At 43.4% G+C, this 13934-nt stretch overlaps 1 long non-coding RNA gene across 1 annotated transcript in view; it reads right to left on the minus strand.

Annotated features, from left to right (window-relative positions):
• Window positions 1–13150: 13150 nt before the first annotated feature.
• LOC144586553 (uncharacterized) overlaps window positions 13151–13934 on the minus strand; it is a 65928-nt gene continuing 65144 nt past the window's right edge. The window contains exon 2 of the long non-coding RNA XR_013541432.1: window positions 13151–13306. This is a non-coding gene — a long non-coding RNA (uncharacterized LOC144586553). The remainder of the gene's footprint in view (window positions 13307–13934) is intronic.

Genomic DNA, 13934 nt, shown 5'->3' on the forward strand with positions numbered 1-13934 from the left:
CTTGGTATTTCTGAATACTACGACAAGTACTACTACTAATAATAATTTTTAAAAGGGAACTAACACACAAACATATGGAAGTAGTTCTAAACTGTAGCTTCTAAGCCAGACATCCACCAACTGCAAGGCATCGGTATAGGGTTAAATGCTGAACCGTGAAGTACATGACAAAGTCCTAGAGAAAGAGAAAGAGGTAGAAAAGGAAAGGTAATGACGTTGGAAGCCCGAGCAAACCTGGGCAAATTGGTTGCCAGGTTTCCTCATTTATTTCAGAGTGATTGTTAAGGCACAGCCTTGGAGAGCACAATCCTTGGTTTAATACCTCAATCTCATCTACAGGGCCTATGTTGACTTTCTGGGACATACATGGTTTCTCTTTGATGAAAATTTTTGTATGAGAGCTGCAATTCACCTAAACATGAGGTGGGACAAGCCACATCCTGGGCTTTGGCTTCAAACAATGACATTGGCCCAACCGGCACAATGGGACTGGTTTGATAGTGGTCATCTCATATGAAAAGCAGGCCAAAATAATTCTCTCTGTATAGCAGCAGGGCAGATGGTTCAACCCCACCTTGCTGCTGGGAGTTTCACAGGGGCTCATGCACTAGAAAAACATGCAATTGTAGGCACAAATACTCCATATGTAGAGGATATCATGCTAGTTCAAAATGCTTTAAACTTAGAACGGCCTTCGAAGGGGGGGGGAGCAAGGAATTAGGCAGAGGCAGGAAATCAGACAGCTCACCTGCCACTGCTAAAGGGACCCAGCCCAATTAAAGTTCAGGTGCTGGTCCAATATCTAGCCAAATACTTGAAGAGGGAAGATGTTGCCTGTTTTCTGGATGGGTTTCAGTTTGGTTTCTGTATTGCAGTGACAGGGGAGTGGAAGGCTACATTTGCAAATAATTTGAAGTCAGTAAGAGGGATGGAGGAGGTGGTTAGGGATAAGACAGACAAAGAGATACATGAGGGCAGGGTCCTTTGCCCCTTTTGTCATTTGGGTGTCACCTCTGGGGCTGGGGCTCAAAAAAAGCCCCAGGCGAGATCAGACTCATCCACCACCTATCTTACCCAGAAGATGAATCAGTCAACAATGGCATTCCACAGGAAGTGTGCATAGTGCTGTATACCTCCTTTGATACTGTACTGTGCATGGTACAATCATGCAGTGTGGGAGCTGAATTGGCAAAATGTGATATTAAATCAGCATTCCACCTCCTCCCAGTTCGTCCCAAACATTTTGAATTGTTGGGCTTTGCTTTCGAGGGTGCGTTTTTCATGGATAGGGCACTATCTATGAGTTGTTCAGTTTCCTGGGCAGCATTTCAACATTTTCAGCTCCTTCTTGGATTGGAAACGTTGGCTCAGGATGGGTTTAAAGAGCTCCGCCCATTATTTAGATGATTTTTTTGTGGGCAGTGGGATTCTGGTTGTTGCAGGTTGCCGATGGTAGCATTTCAGGCAATGGAAACTTGGGCTTGCATTGCCTGATCAGAAAACAGGGACCTTCCATGGTATTAACTTTCATACGTATAGAATTAGACACTCAACAACTGGCTTGTAGGCTGCCAACAACTAAGATAACTGAACTCAAGGCAAGGCTCAATCAATTAATAGGCCAGAGAAAGTTTACCCTAAAAGGGCTGCAGGAAGTGGTGGGGCACCTCAACATTGCTTGCAGGGTGGTAGCATCAAGCAGAGTATTCCTTAGGAGATTATATGATAGCATGGGTGGCCTGCACAAACCTTTTCACAGGACTAGGATGACCTGGGGAATGAGGCAGGATTTAGAGTATAGCTTCAATTTTTGGAAGGCTTTAATGGCATATCCTTTTGGAGAGAAGAATGAAACTCTTCTAAGGAATGATACAGACTATATGCACTAAATACTTGCCCAGATTTAAACTTTTGGGGTTCCTAAAAGGCTGCTTCAAATAATATTTTTAACTGCCACCCTTCCCCACCCAATCCATTCTTTGACATGGATCAAAATCTGTCATTTTGGCTGCCGGTGTTGGAAAGACTCCATGGAAGACTATTCTTTTTCATGCAGGATATCTCTAGATCTAGTAAGCCCTGTGCCTCAGTGGTTAAACTGCAGTAGTGCAGTCAAAGATCCTATTCATGATCTGAGTTCAGTCATGACAGATTCAAGTAGCTGGCTCAAGGTTGACTCAGCCTTCTGTCCTTCCCAGGTTGGTAATATGGGTACCCAGCTCACTGTGGGAAAGTTGTTCCTTTTGTTATTATGCTGTAAACTGCCAGGAGAGTGCTCTAGCACTATGAAGTGGTATAAAAGTCAAATCAACCAATCAATCAATTATTCTCCCAGGCACATATTTTGTTCTGAGCCAGAGGCATATCTCAGTCCAAACTTTCAGGGTGGGGTACTCCGTTGCATGAGTCACATACCCTCTTGGGCAGCCATCCACCCAACTTCATTTGGTGAAGGCACCAGACCAACCTAATGGTCTAACCTGGTACAGCTATACTGCTTCTCAAGGCCCATAAACCAGTTTCCAGCTAAGGTTAGAATTGCAGCCTTTAGGGTACCTCTTAATATTAAGACATTGAACACTGAAACTATCCCCTAGAAAGTCTGCATTATTCATGAACATTTGGCAACAATTTATTGCATATCTACACAATATTGTGAGCTGCCTTGAGTCTCCTTATTGGGAGAAAGGCAGCATATAAATAAAACAAATAGCAAAGAATCAAACATCAACCTGTTTTGTGCACCCAACAAAGTCTGGGTTTTAAAAAGCATTTTCATGCTCAGGTTTGCTTGTAGTTTGTCTTGTCTTATCTTTGACAGGCTTTTGATTTTATTTTAGTTCATTTTGCAAGTGGCACATTATCTACTTGTCAGTTTCTCAGGAGCCCAAGTTGCAATAACTTTGGATGAAGAGCCCAGCTCCCCTGCCCTTGTGTTTCTGAGGAATTTGCAAGCAAATAATACACAACTGAAAGGAGATACTCCAAAATCTCTCATAGGTGAATTGCCATCTGTTTACTCATGGGATGGGCATGAAGAGATGTTACAATGCGTGCCTATGTGTGCTTTCATTTAAATGTGAGTTGCATGAATGTTTCTCTCTCAAGCCAAAAATAACTGAAAGGTTTAATCAGATTGTGACCACAACTTTGGGATACACCCTTTTCATTCCACAAACTATTGGGCCCAGTCACAATTTAGACCTTGAAACAAAAGGAAGAGATGACCTGTACTCAGTAGGCAGGAAAAGCAGTTGCATCTGGTAAAACTTAGCTGTGCTTTGTAGGCTGGACAGCAGCTACACTGGGGCTTATTACTGAACAGGCTTGCATAGGATTGAGCTGTGCTTTGAATATTTGGCAAAGACATATGCCTGTTTGTTCATGTTTGCTCCCCATCCTCTATCTTTGTTTCTACGGTGGAGTCTCGACTTACGGTCGGCTCCACTTACGTACTTTTCGACCTACAGACTTCTCCGGCCGCAAAGTTTCACTTCGACTTGCGACCAGAAAATCGACCTACGGACCAGAAGGGGGAGGTGGGGAAAGTGGCAAATTCAAATTTGGCACTTTCCCTGCCTCCCCCTTCCAGTCCGTAGGCCATAGGTCATGCCTCCAGATGCCTTCCAGGGCTGCTCCACCAATATGGGAGGCACATCGGAGGTCCCCCCACTGCCAATAGTGCTTCGGAGCCACTATCAGCGGTGGGGGGGGACCTCCAGATGCCTTCCAAGGCTTCTCTGGAAGGCATCCAGAGGTCCCCTGCTGCCGCCGCTGCTGGGAGCCGAGCTACGCCGGGCAATCCCAGCCATGCTCGGACTCTTGGACAGTTCAAGAGTCCGAGCATGGCTGGGATCGCCCAGCGCAGCTCGGCTCCCAGCAGCAGCAGCAGCAGCCGGGTGGGGAACCTCCCGATGCCTTCCAGAGAAGCCTTGGAAGGTATCCAGAAGTCCACCGCCACTGCTGGGAGCCTTCTGAGGTCTCAAAGGGCTTTCCTCCCGACATCGGAGGAAGCCGTTTGAGACCTCTGAAAGCAAAAAGGCAGGGAGAAAGGGCTGGAAATTCAAATTTCTTGAATTCAAATCTCTTGGCTGCTCATCCTTGTGGCATCATAGGGACTTATCTGTATGACAACAGAAGGGTTCACCCCTGGTCTCAGGTACAGGCTTTGACAATTCAGTGTGTGGGATGCTGCCTTCTTACAACTGTACTCATACATACAATACTCATAGTGGCTCACACTCCAAATGTGAATCTTTATGTAGCTAAAAAGGGACAATCCATATTTGAGAGGGAGATATCACCAGGGTTAGGATGGTTTTTTTTAGTGCAAATGTCTTTAAGAAGAACCTAAAAGGTGTGGAGGACCTACACATGCATAGCCTAGAGAGGACCATGAACTGTCTGTGGGCACAGAATGATGACTAGCAACTGGAGGTAGAGAATTAAAAAAACCTGCAGGGTGAGGGCAGGAGGGAGAGAGAGAGCGCGCTTGTGCACAAATGATCTTGATTTGTGAATTGTGTAATTTATTGGATGATTAAGATAATTCACACCTCAGGCCAGGTGATATGCATCAAAGAAAAGGCAAAGTGCTCAATTCCTATTTTAGCTTCATCTTTTCCCAAAGGACAGACTATGACCCTCCAGACAATTGTGAAGTGCAGGTGGAGGGGACAAAATTGCAGCTGGAGATTGATACACAAATAGTCAAAGGATATCTTACTACCTTGAATGAATTCAAATCTCCAGGGCCTCAAGAACTGTATTCAAGAGTATTGAAGAATCTGCTTGAAGAGCTCTCAGAACCCCTATGCATTCTTTTCTTGAAATCATGGGAAACGGGTGAGGTGTCAGATGACTGGAGGAGGGCTAATGTCTCTATCTTCAGAAAGGGCAAAAAGGAGGAACTGAGAACTATAGACCACTCAGCCTGACATCAATCCCAGTGAAAATTCAGGAAGAGATTATTAAATGGTCACTATGCAAATACCTAGAACCTAACATGAATTTGTTAAGAACAAACCCTGCCAGACTAATCTGATATCATTTTTGATCAGGTAAGCTCCCTGATAGACAGAGGGAATGCTGTAGACATTGTATATATGGACTTCAGCAAATCGTTTGACAAAATTCCCCATGATATTCTGCAAGCTAACTTGGTGTGAGATGGATAGATCAAGTGTCAGGTGGGCACACAGTTGGCTACAGAATCATACTCAGAGGGTGATGATTAACAGCTCCTTCTCAAACTGGGAGGAGGTAACAAGTGGAGTAACCCAGGGCTCAGTTCTGGGCTCGGTGCTATTCAATTTTTTTTTATTAATGACCTCGATCAAGGGATACAGGAAATGCTAATCAAATCTGCAGATGGCACAAAATTGGGTAGATTAGCCAATACCTTGTAAGACAGAAACCAAATTCAAAATGATCTAGATAGGCTTGAGCTCTGGGGTGAAAACAACAGAATGAAATTCAACAGGGATGAATGCGAAGTACTGCATCTAGAAAAAAGAAACCAACACACAGTTACAAGATGGTGCATATCTTGCTCAGCAATACTAAAAATGAGAAGGATCTTGAAGTCATTGTAGATGACAAGCTGAAAGTGAGCCAACAGTGTGATGTGGCTACAAAAAAGGCAAATACTATTTTAGGCTGCATTAACAGAAGTATAGTCTTCAAATACCATGAGGTGCTAGTTCACCTCTATCTGGCACTGGTTAGTCCACTTCAGAGGGGACGTGGTGGCGCTGCAGGTTAAACTGCAGAAGCCTCTGTGCTGCAGAGTCCACTTCAAGAAGGATGCTGATAAACTGGAACAATTCAGAGGAGGGCAAGAAGGAGGATCAGGGGTCTGGAAACCAAGCCCTATGAGGAAAGGCTGAAAGAACTGAGGATGTTTAGCCTTGAGAAAAGATCTTGATCTAGCACTTTTCAAATATGTGAAAGATTGTCATACAGAGGAGTGCTAGGATTCATTCTCAATCATCCCAGAGTGCAGAACATGCATCAATGAGCTCAAGTTACAGGAAGCCAGATTTTGGTTGAATAGCAGGGGAAAAACCCTAACTGTTAGAGCAGTATGACAGTGGAACCAAGAGGTGGTGAATGCTCCAACTTCACGGCCTTATAGGCCTCTTCCAACTTCATCATTCTGTGATTCTATGATTCTAAGTCAGTTAATAGTGAAGCTCATAAAAATGGCTCATGAGCACCTATAGAAAAAGAGAAAATTCTTAAATAATTACTCTGTCAAATGAAATACTGTGCATGCTTCTTTGATCACAAGGGGAGTAGAGAGGGTGGAGTGAGAATGAAGAGAAATATCCAGGTTCCTTAGTACCAATGAGGATGGTAAAATATTAGACTCATATTTCCCAATGGGAAGATGAGCTGTTTCAATTTCATATGAAGCAATTGCTTTTATCTATTTAAAACTAACCTCTTAAAAATGTAACTACAGGTTCCTGGAAGGAAAACACCCTTCATGTGTTGCAAGCACAAAAACAGCTATGGGCGGAAGCTATGGGATCAGGCTTCACCTTGGAAGCCAATGCATTGATTATGGATGCCGGAGGTTCCTGCGGATGTCCCAGCTGTGTAGCTCTCCAATGTGTTAGAAACTGCTTGCCCGCAGGGGGCTCTGTGCTCAATGTGGGTTTAGGCTGACTATGAGTTGCAGGAGATGGGGCAGGTGGTATGGGCCCACTCTGTGGCCATTGTGTGGGCCCTTTCCTGTGCATAACCCATGAAGGCGATTTGTGAAACACAGTACTGACACTGGGTGTAATAGTGCAGTAAGTATTTGACTAGAGGAACAACATAAACAATGTTGCACATGCTAATTCAGGCCTTCATCTATCTCCTTCCCATGTTCTCACCTGAAACCATTTGCTTTACCTCATCAGAGACTCTCTCTCATCCCCTGCCCCCATACACAGTGCTTGAAATGTCTTATTTCCGAAGATCCTAGTGTCTATCTGTGTCTGTATGTAGTATCAACACAGTTTTTGTATGTGTAACACATGATGGCACACTTCATGTGTTCCTAACGTGAACACCTGGATGTTAAAAAACAGGATATTTCTGAGTCCCTGTTAAAAAAAATTGCTGATTCTGGTGACCTTAAAAAAAATCAGAGGAGAAAGAGAGTGAAGCAAAATGCTTCTTCTATCTGAGCACGCATAAATATTTGATATCTTTTAAACAAGAGGATATGGTTTCTTGAAGGCAGAGGGAAGAGCGTGAGGGCTCTATTTTAGTGAGAAATGTAATCATTTCCCATGTTCCTCTGAGCTATGTTAGGTATGATGCATAGGTGTGGAGGAGTTGCCCTGATGTAACTGATAGGGAGAATGCTGGCACTTTTGTATTCAGGGATGAAACAGCCAAAGAGCACCATGAAAGAAGTTGTGCCTTTTTTTTTAAGATGTCCCTTTTATCAGAAAACTGTGTGCTTTTCATGTCTGTTAGAATGGCTGGATCCTTATCTCCCTTTATCAGGCAAAATAAAGCCATTTTAGTATCTGCAGGTGCCTCACATTGTTCTGTGTAAACAAACCTCCCAGTTCTCGGAGTGAAGCCATGTTTCTCGATTTTTATCAGGCTCTGATTCCACAGTAAAAGAGGGATGCCTGCAGAATTAAACAATGCTTGGAGGGCTTTGCAGCTCAGTAGCACTGTTTGAGGCAAGCTCACGCCCACCATCAGTGGCTGGAAAAATACAACTCAGAAAGGATCGCAATTTCCTGGATATTGGCCTCCACTGTTAGTCGTCGCTTGTATACAGTGTAAACCAAATAGGGTAATTTGCTACATTCTGAGCTCCATTGTGTGTATTTGTTTCTACTTAATCAGAACTAAATGATATTACGTGAAGTTTCCTTTGCCCTCCTGAGGAATTTAGATTCAACACTTTCTGAGTGGCTCCGCGATGGAGACAGAAGAAAGTGTAACCATAGTGATGGAATGGAAATCATTTCCTTTCTTCTGAGCTTCAATATCCAACAGACATTACCGTTTTCAAGGTCAAAAATATATTAAGAGATAAAAATTAAAGGGAAAAAATGTGCTAGCTTAGCGACAAAAGCTAATTTAGTTTATGCATTATAAATTATGTTTAAAATGACTAAAATGGGATTTCTCAGCAAGAACTAAATGTGTGGTTTTGCAAAACTAATTTCCAAAGATGAATGTGATTATGGAATTTAGCTTTTAAAAGCTTTCTCAGGCCATCAGAGGAAACAGCAAAGCTATCAATTATACAACTTTAGTGGGGCCTCTTGTCAGAAATATCCTGGTATTTTTAGCCTTCTTCTTGGCATTTACTAAATTAAGAATGTCTGCAAACAAATCAGCTAATTGGAATGTTATTTAATTAAACAAAATGGGGTGTCAGTGAGTCTTAGCCGGACTACACACCATTGCAGGGGCCGTTGTTTTTAGAAAGAAGAAGGTTTTTGAGAGAGCCCAGGAAGGGTGAGGAAAATATTAGTTACCTTCTCCTTGAGCCAAGGATCTGAGGGAGGACCATGTCACTAAAATATAGAATGGAGTGGGGAACTGTAGCCCTCCATATGTAGACAAATTGGAATTCACTAATGAAGGGAGCTGTGATTCAGCATCATTAGAAGGTACAGTATACCTGTTCTGTGGCCCTAGTTTACAATGCAGATGGCTATTTACCCCTTGCAGAATTTTCAGTAAGCTGGTAGGCTTCTTGTGTTTCCTTGTCATATGGGGAAAAGGACCTTTCCTTTGCATTCTAGATCAGAGATCCTAGAAAATCAACAGCATGGTGTGATTCTCTTAATAGTTGGCAGGACCATAAAGATGACTGGTTTAACGTGTTTTTATCAGTGATTCCCAACCTTGGGTCCCCAGATGTTCTTGGACTAAAACTCCCACTAGCTGTGCTGGCCAGGATTTCTGGGAGCTGTAGTCCAAGAACATCTGGGGACCCAAGGTTGGGAACCACTGGTTTACATGATCATCATCACCAGGAATGCTTGAGGGATTCAGTTACTGCAAATTCTGAAAAAGAACTGACAACTTCTTATCATAAGTTATTGAGCATAGTGGTTCATCAGTTTTTTTAACCAGATATTGCAGGTTTCTGAATATTATGATCCAGTTCTCTCCAGCTTGAAACCCACAAAAATGCACATGGAAGAGTGTTTTAGTTATTTAAATGGGTCGATTTTTTTTGCATTTTCTTCTTGGAATTGTAAATTAATATGAAGGTCGGATGGCTGCAACAGAGCTTGGGATTTGTTTTTTATTTTTTGGATTTAGCCAAATATTGTTTTGTTCATCCCTACCCTTCATTAACCTTCTGACTTTGGTTTGGGGGAGCTCTGTTAACATAGAACCAAATATGAATGAAGATACTCTATGTCAGGGGTCTCTAACTCAATTTACCTGGGGGCCGCTGGAGGCAGAGTCTGGGTGAGGGTGGGCCGCATCAGATTTTCCGTCAAGCGGAGCAAGAGCCTGAGGAAGCCACACAGGAGTTTCCTTAGCTCACCTGGGGCTCCGAGGAGGAGGAGGAAAAGGAGGAGGAGGGGCGCGCGAGCCCTCATCGCAGGCCACAACCCCCTCTGGCTCCTTCTTCACTACCAACCACCAGCAGCAGCAGGACGAAGAAGCGGAGAAGGGACGGAGCATCGGCGACCACCTAGCAGGGGGGAGGAGGGCACAATCTAAATTTTTTTTTAAAACCCTCAGAATCGCCTTGCCAAAGGAGAAAAGCCTGCATCAGTACCCACGAAATTAAACAGAATGGGGTGGGCCCCCCACAGATATGCACGCATGCACACACACACACATCTGGCAACTTTCCTCTGAGGGCCCCCTCAAAAAAAGGCGCACTCAGCAGCAGCAGCTACCCCCACCATGACAGAGGAGCAAACTTTGCAAGGCGAGCCCAGGCAGCCTCCAGAGCTGAGGTGGCTGAATCAGAAGGAGGAGGAGGAGGAGGAAGCACCACCAGGTGCTGAGGCAGCCACTGGCTGGGCATGCCAAGAGAGAAAGAGAGCCAGAGAGCTGCTTCCCTGGAAGAGGCGGCGGCAGCTGATGTTGGTGGCTTGGAGGCGCTCTTCAAGCACAGGCCAGGAGCGAGCTCTGCTCTCAGGCATCGCTTGGCGGCGGCTCGGGCACTTGGGGAGAAGAGCCAGCAGCGTGCCTCGCTCGCTGGCTCTCCCCCAAGACAGCAGCTCTTGCACCCTCCCTCCAGAACTGCAGCCTGCCAGCCGGCAGACAGCTGGGCTGGCTGGCAGGCTGCAGTTCCGGATGGAGGGTGCAAGAGGCGCTGTCTTGGGAGAGAGCCGGCGAGCGAGGTGAGGCTTTTTTTGACTCTTGACAGCAGAGGACACATGGGCGCTTTGGGGGGGCAGGCAAGGCGGGGGTCACAAAATATCATCCAGCGGGCCGCATGTTTGAGACCCCTGCCCTACGTGGTAGAGTGGACAGAGTGACAGATTAGGATTTAGAAGACCTGTGTTTTGAAGCCATGGAAACTCACTGTTTCTGAGGTGTAACTGGAAAACCTACTCTTTAAATATCTCACCTACTTTGAAAGCCTTATTAGAGCTGCTTGATTTCACATAGACACACACATGACCAATTAAAATAGACCAAATAATTTATTATTGGGTCATTTGGTCTATTGAAAGTGAAGACCAAATCATTTATAGAAAACACACAAACATGAGCGATCCATTTTAAAGTTGGGGGGGGTCAGTTTCAGGCACAAAAAGGAAACGAGCATCACAAGACAGGGTTGTCTTTCTGTATGCTTTTACTGTTTCAGTCAAGCAGTGAACTGAAAGAATGCTACATAGCTGACAGCCTATTAATCAAACAAAAATCATAAGTCTAATGGTAGTTTCCCCTCAAGTAAAAGCTGAAAACTGATTTACATGTTCGTCAGCTGTATGGCTAGTGAGGAGCTTAGGCAAACACACTTGTCTGATTCCTGGTGTGCCTGATGCTTTGAAAATAGCGCTTTATGGATCTTGTCCACATTAAAAATCTGGAGCCACAGCTACAGAAACAATTAAACTAGACACAGGATTTTATTTATGAAAAATAATATTGGCTCATAGACATTCAGGTCAGGAGAACATTGTACTGATTTTATTATGCCCTGTTAAATAAACACACCCACCCCCCGAGAACAGATATCTTTTGCATCCTATTATGACTGGTGTAATATAATGGATAAAATGTGGATCAGTCAACAGCTGGGACCAAACAGCTTCTTGAAACACTTCCCACTATTTGTGGATTAGAGCAGAACTATTTTGCTGGATTTGTTCAGGAGGAGGAGAAAATCTGTAACAATTTCTTGGAGGTGGGGCTCACTATTAGCATTGGCAGTTAACAGCATCTTTCTTTCCCCAAAAGCTCCTTCTCCTTCTACTGACAGGAGCTGAAACTGTTTGCAGCCTGAATACCATTTTTCATCTTTCACTATGCCCTGGTACTAATGTTGTTGTTCCAAAGCATCTGAGCCAGCTCTAGCATTAGGCAAAGTGAAGCTGCTACCTCAAGTGATAGATTTTTTTAGTGGATGATGACAGATTTCCAGTTTCCAGTGGATGATGGCAGATTTCCATGCTCTGTTCAACTGTTCTCTTCTGTTGGTCATCAGACTGCAGTTTACCACAGCTTTCCTCAACCCTCTAAACTAGGCCACTGCCTCAGTGTGGAGAATATTATATCCTCAACAGAATTCAAATAAGAATCCACTGCCAGTTCAGTCAGTCAGCTTCCATATGAGGGCTGATGATAATTTTATCTGAAGCTGAAAGCTATTGCTGACAAAAAGCAAAGTCAAGGTCCCAGTTTCATACCTTTTCACCCCACCCCATCATTTTCTATATAGATGCCATTTTGCAACATTCCGGAGACACACTGAATGAGATTCTTTTAGAGTTCAAATCACCAAATTGGCTGAAGTGATTCAGACTGATTCAGACCCATTTTGAACCCAGCTTGGAGGAATCTGATTCAGATCTGGTCCGAATCAATCCAAATCAGCCTGATATAGTTTTGGACTCAGGATTTGGCTGACCTTGTTGCACAGTCCTAGTCAAGTTCCTTTCACTGATGACAATTTGAAACATACTTTCCAAGAAAAAAATTCACTGAATTCCAAGAGGGTCCAGAGGAAACACATTTTAGATTATGGCACAAAAGGTATAAAATAGAGTTATATGTAGTGATTATATAGTGAATGTTTGACTCGTCACATGGAACTCTAGGTCAAATCCTTGTTCATCAGAAAACCTCAAGAGAATTACTACTGAGCTATTTTACCTTGTAAAGAGCCAACTTTTAGCCTTTTTTCTGTAAAATTTACATCAAATAGTGACTTAAGATAAAATAGAATAAAACTTCATGTAGGCTACTGAACTCCTTGGAAGAAGATTAGGAAAAATGTATTTATACTAAAAGGCCAAGTGACAAGTTTTATCAGAGTAATGTTTTATACCAACAAAGTCTTCAAGCTGGTGACATGACAACGGAATTCACGAGGATGAATAGAAAGGATAATTATTTTATGTATCTTAGAAACATTTCCTGCTGTTTCTAAGACTGCTTTGCTGATCTGATCAGGGTTGAGGATATTTTTGTAAGGAGCAAATGACGTTGAATACGGAGCAATAACTCCTGAAAATTATAAATTGAGCACTGTAGTGCTGCTGGTTAAATCATGCCAGTGTGGCAATGCTTGATACCTCCTCCCAGGTGTATTTTGCAGTGAGGTATAGATATGTGTTTAAAAGTCCTTTTTCTTAGGGTTTCTCTGTAGTAGTATTCTCCATTTTGCTTCCTTCTCAGGGGCCTGGACTACAACTCCCATTTTCCCCAACTAGCAGAGCCCTTGGCTGCTCAATGCATTCTGTGTAATGCAGGGAGAGGGAGTGCTGCCGTTGATGTGAGGACACATATAGGCATGCATTGCTTGCTCTGAGTCCTCCTGAACTGGGTGGAATTGGCTGGAAATTAAATAGGGGAGAGCCTCTGCATCTGGACTCACCAGTTATGTGTGAATAAATGCCTATGAGGCTATTTCGATTTATGTTATTATAATTGTATATATGTTGCTGTTAGCCGCTCAGAGTTGTATAGACTTATCAGATGGGCGGGATATAAGTCAAATAAATAAATAAATAAATAAGCACTTACATTGTACCTTTGGGCTCCCTTCCTTGCCAAGAGTAGTTGCTGCTGTTCTTTTGGGGAAATTGGAAGGCCACCTTCTTCAACCACTGATGTTCACGCAAGCCATTGTATGCTGAAAGATAATAACCAACTATATGATGGTCACAACTTGCATTGAATATGATATACGACTGAGAACTGTTCCACAATTAAAATAATCTGCTAAACAAAGTAGCCAGAAAACTGTTCCATTTTCTGCATGCATCAGTGTAAACACAGAAGCACTGATATTGAGAGATCCCATTGTCTGCCTGGTCATGTGGTGGCTCATGTGATGAAGCAGCTGACTAGATTGGGTAGGATGGAGTTATTGCACATTTAAACTGCAGAATGCCAATATGAGATGCTCAGCATTGTTATGCAGGAAAAATATTAAATCCTTTAAAAAACAAACAAACATAAAACCCCTCCGACTTATGGATATGGGATATTGCTTCTATGTCCATGATTCAGAACATCAGGAAATGATCTGGCATTGTTTTGCAATATAGCATGCCATGCTGCCAGCAGGAAAAGGGGTGCCAAGCTTTACATAGCAAAGGCCAATCTGAATGTTGACAACACCAATGGCAGCAGTCAAGAACAGGATATCCTTTTGTACTCACTACCATTCACAGGGTGATACCAAGCAAGGGAAAATCTCAGTAGTCAAGATGGTCTACAGACATGGAACAAGGGATATATTGGGACCTGGATTCACT

Source organism: Pogona vitticeps, chromosome 2, assembly GCF_051106095.1.
Source record: "Pogona vitticeps strain Pit_001003342236 chromosome 2, PviZW2.1, whole genome shotgun sequence".
Taxonomy (NCBI): Eukaryota; Metazoa; Chordata; class Lepidosauria; order Squamata; family Agamidae; genus Pogona; species Pogona vitticeps.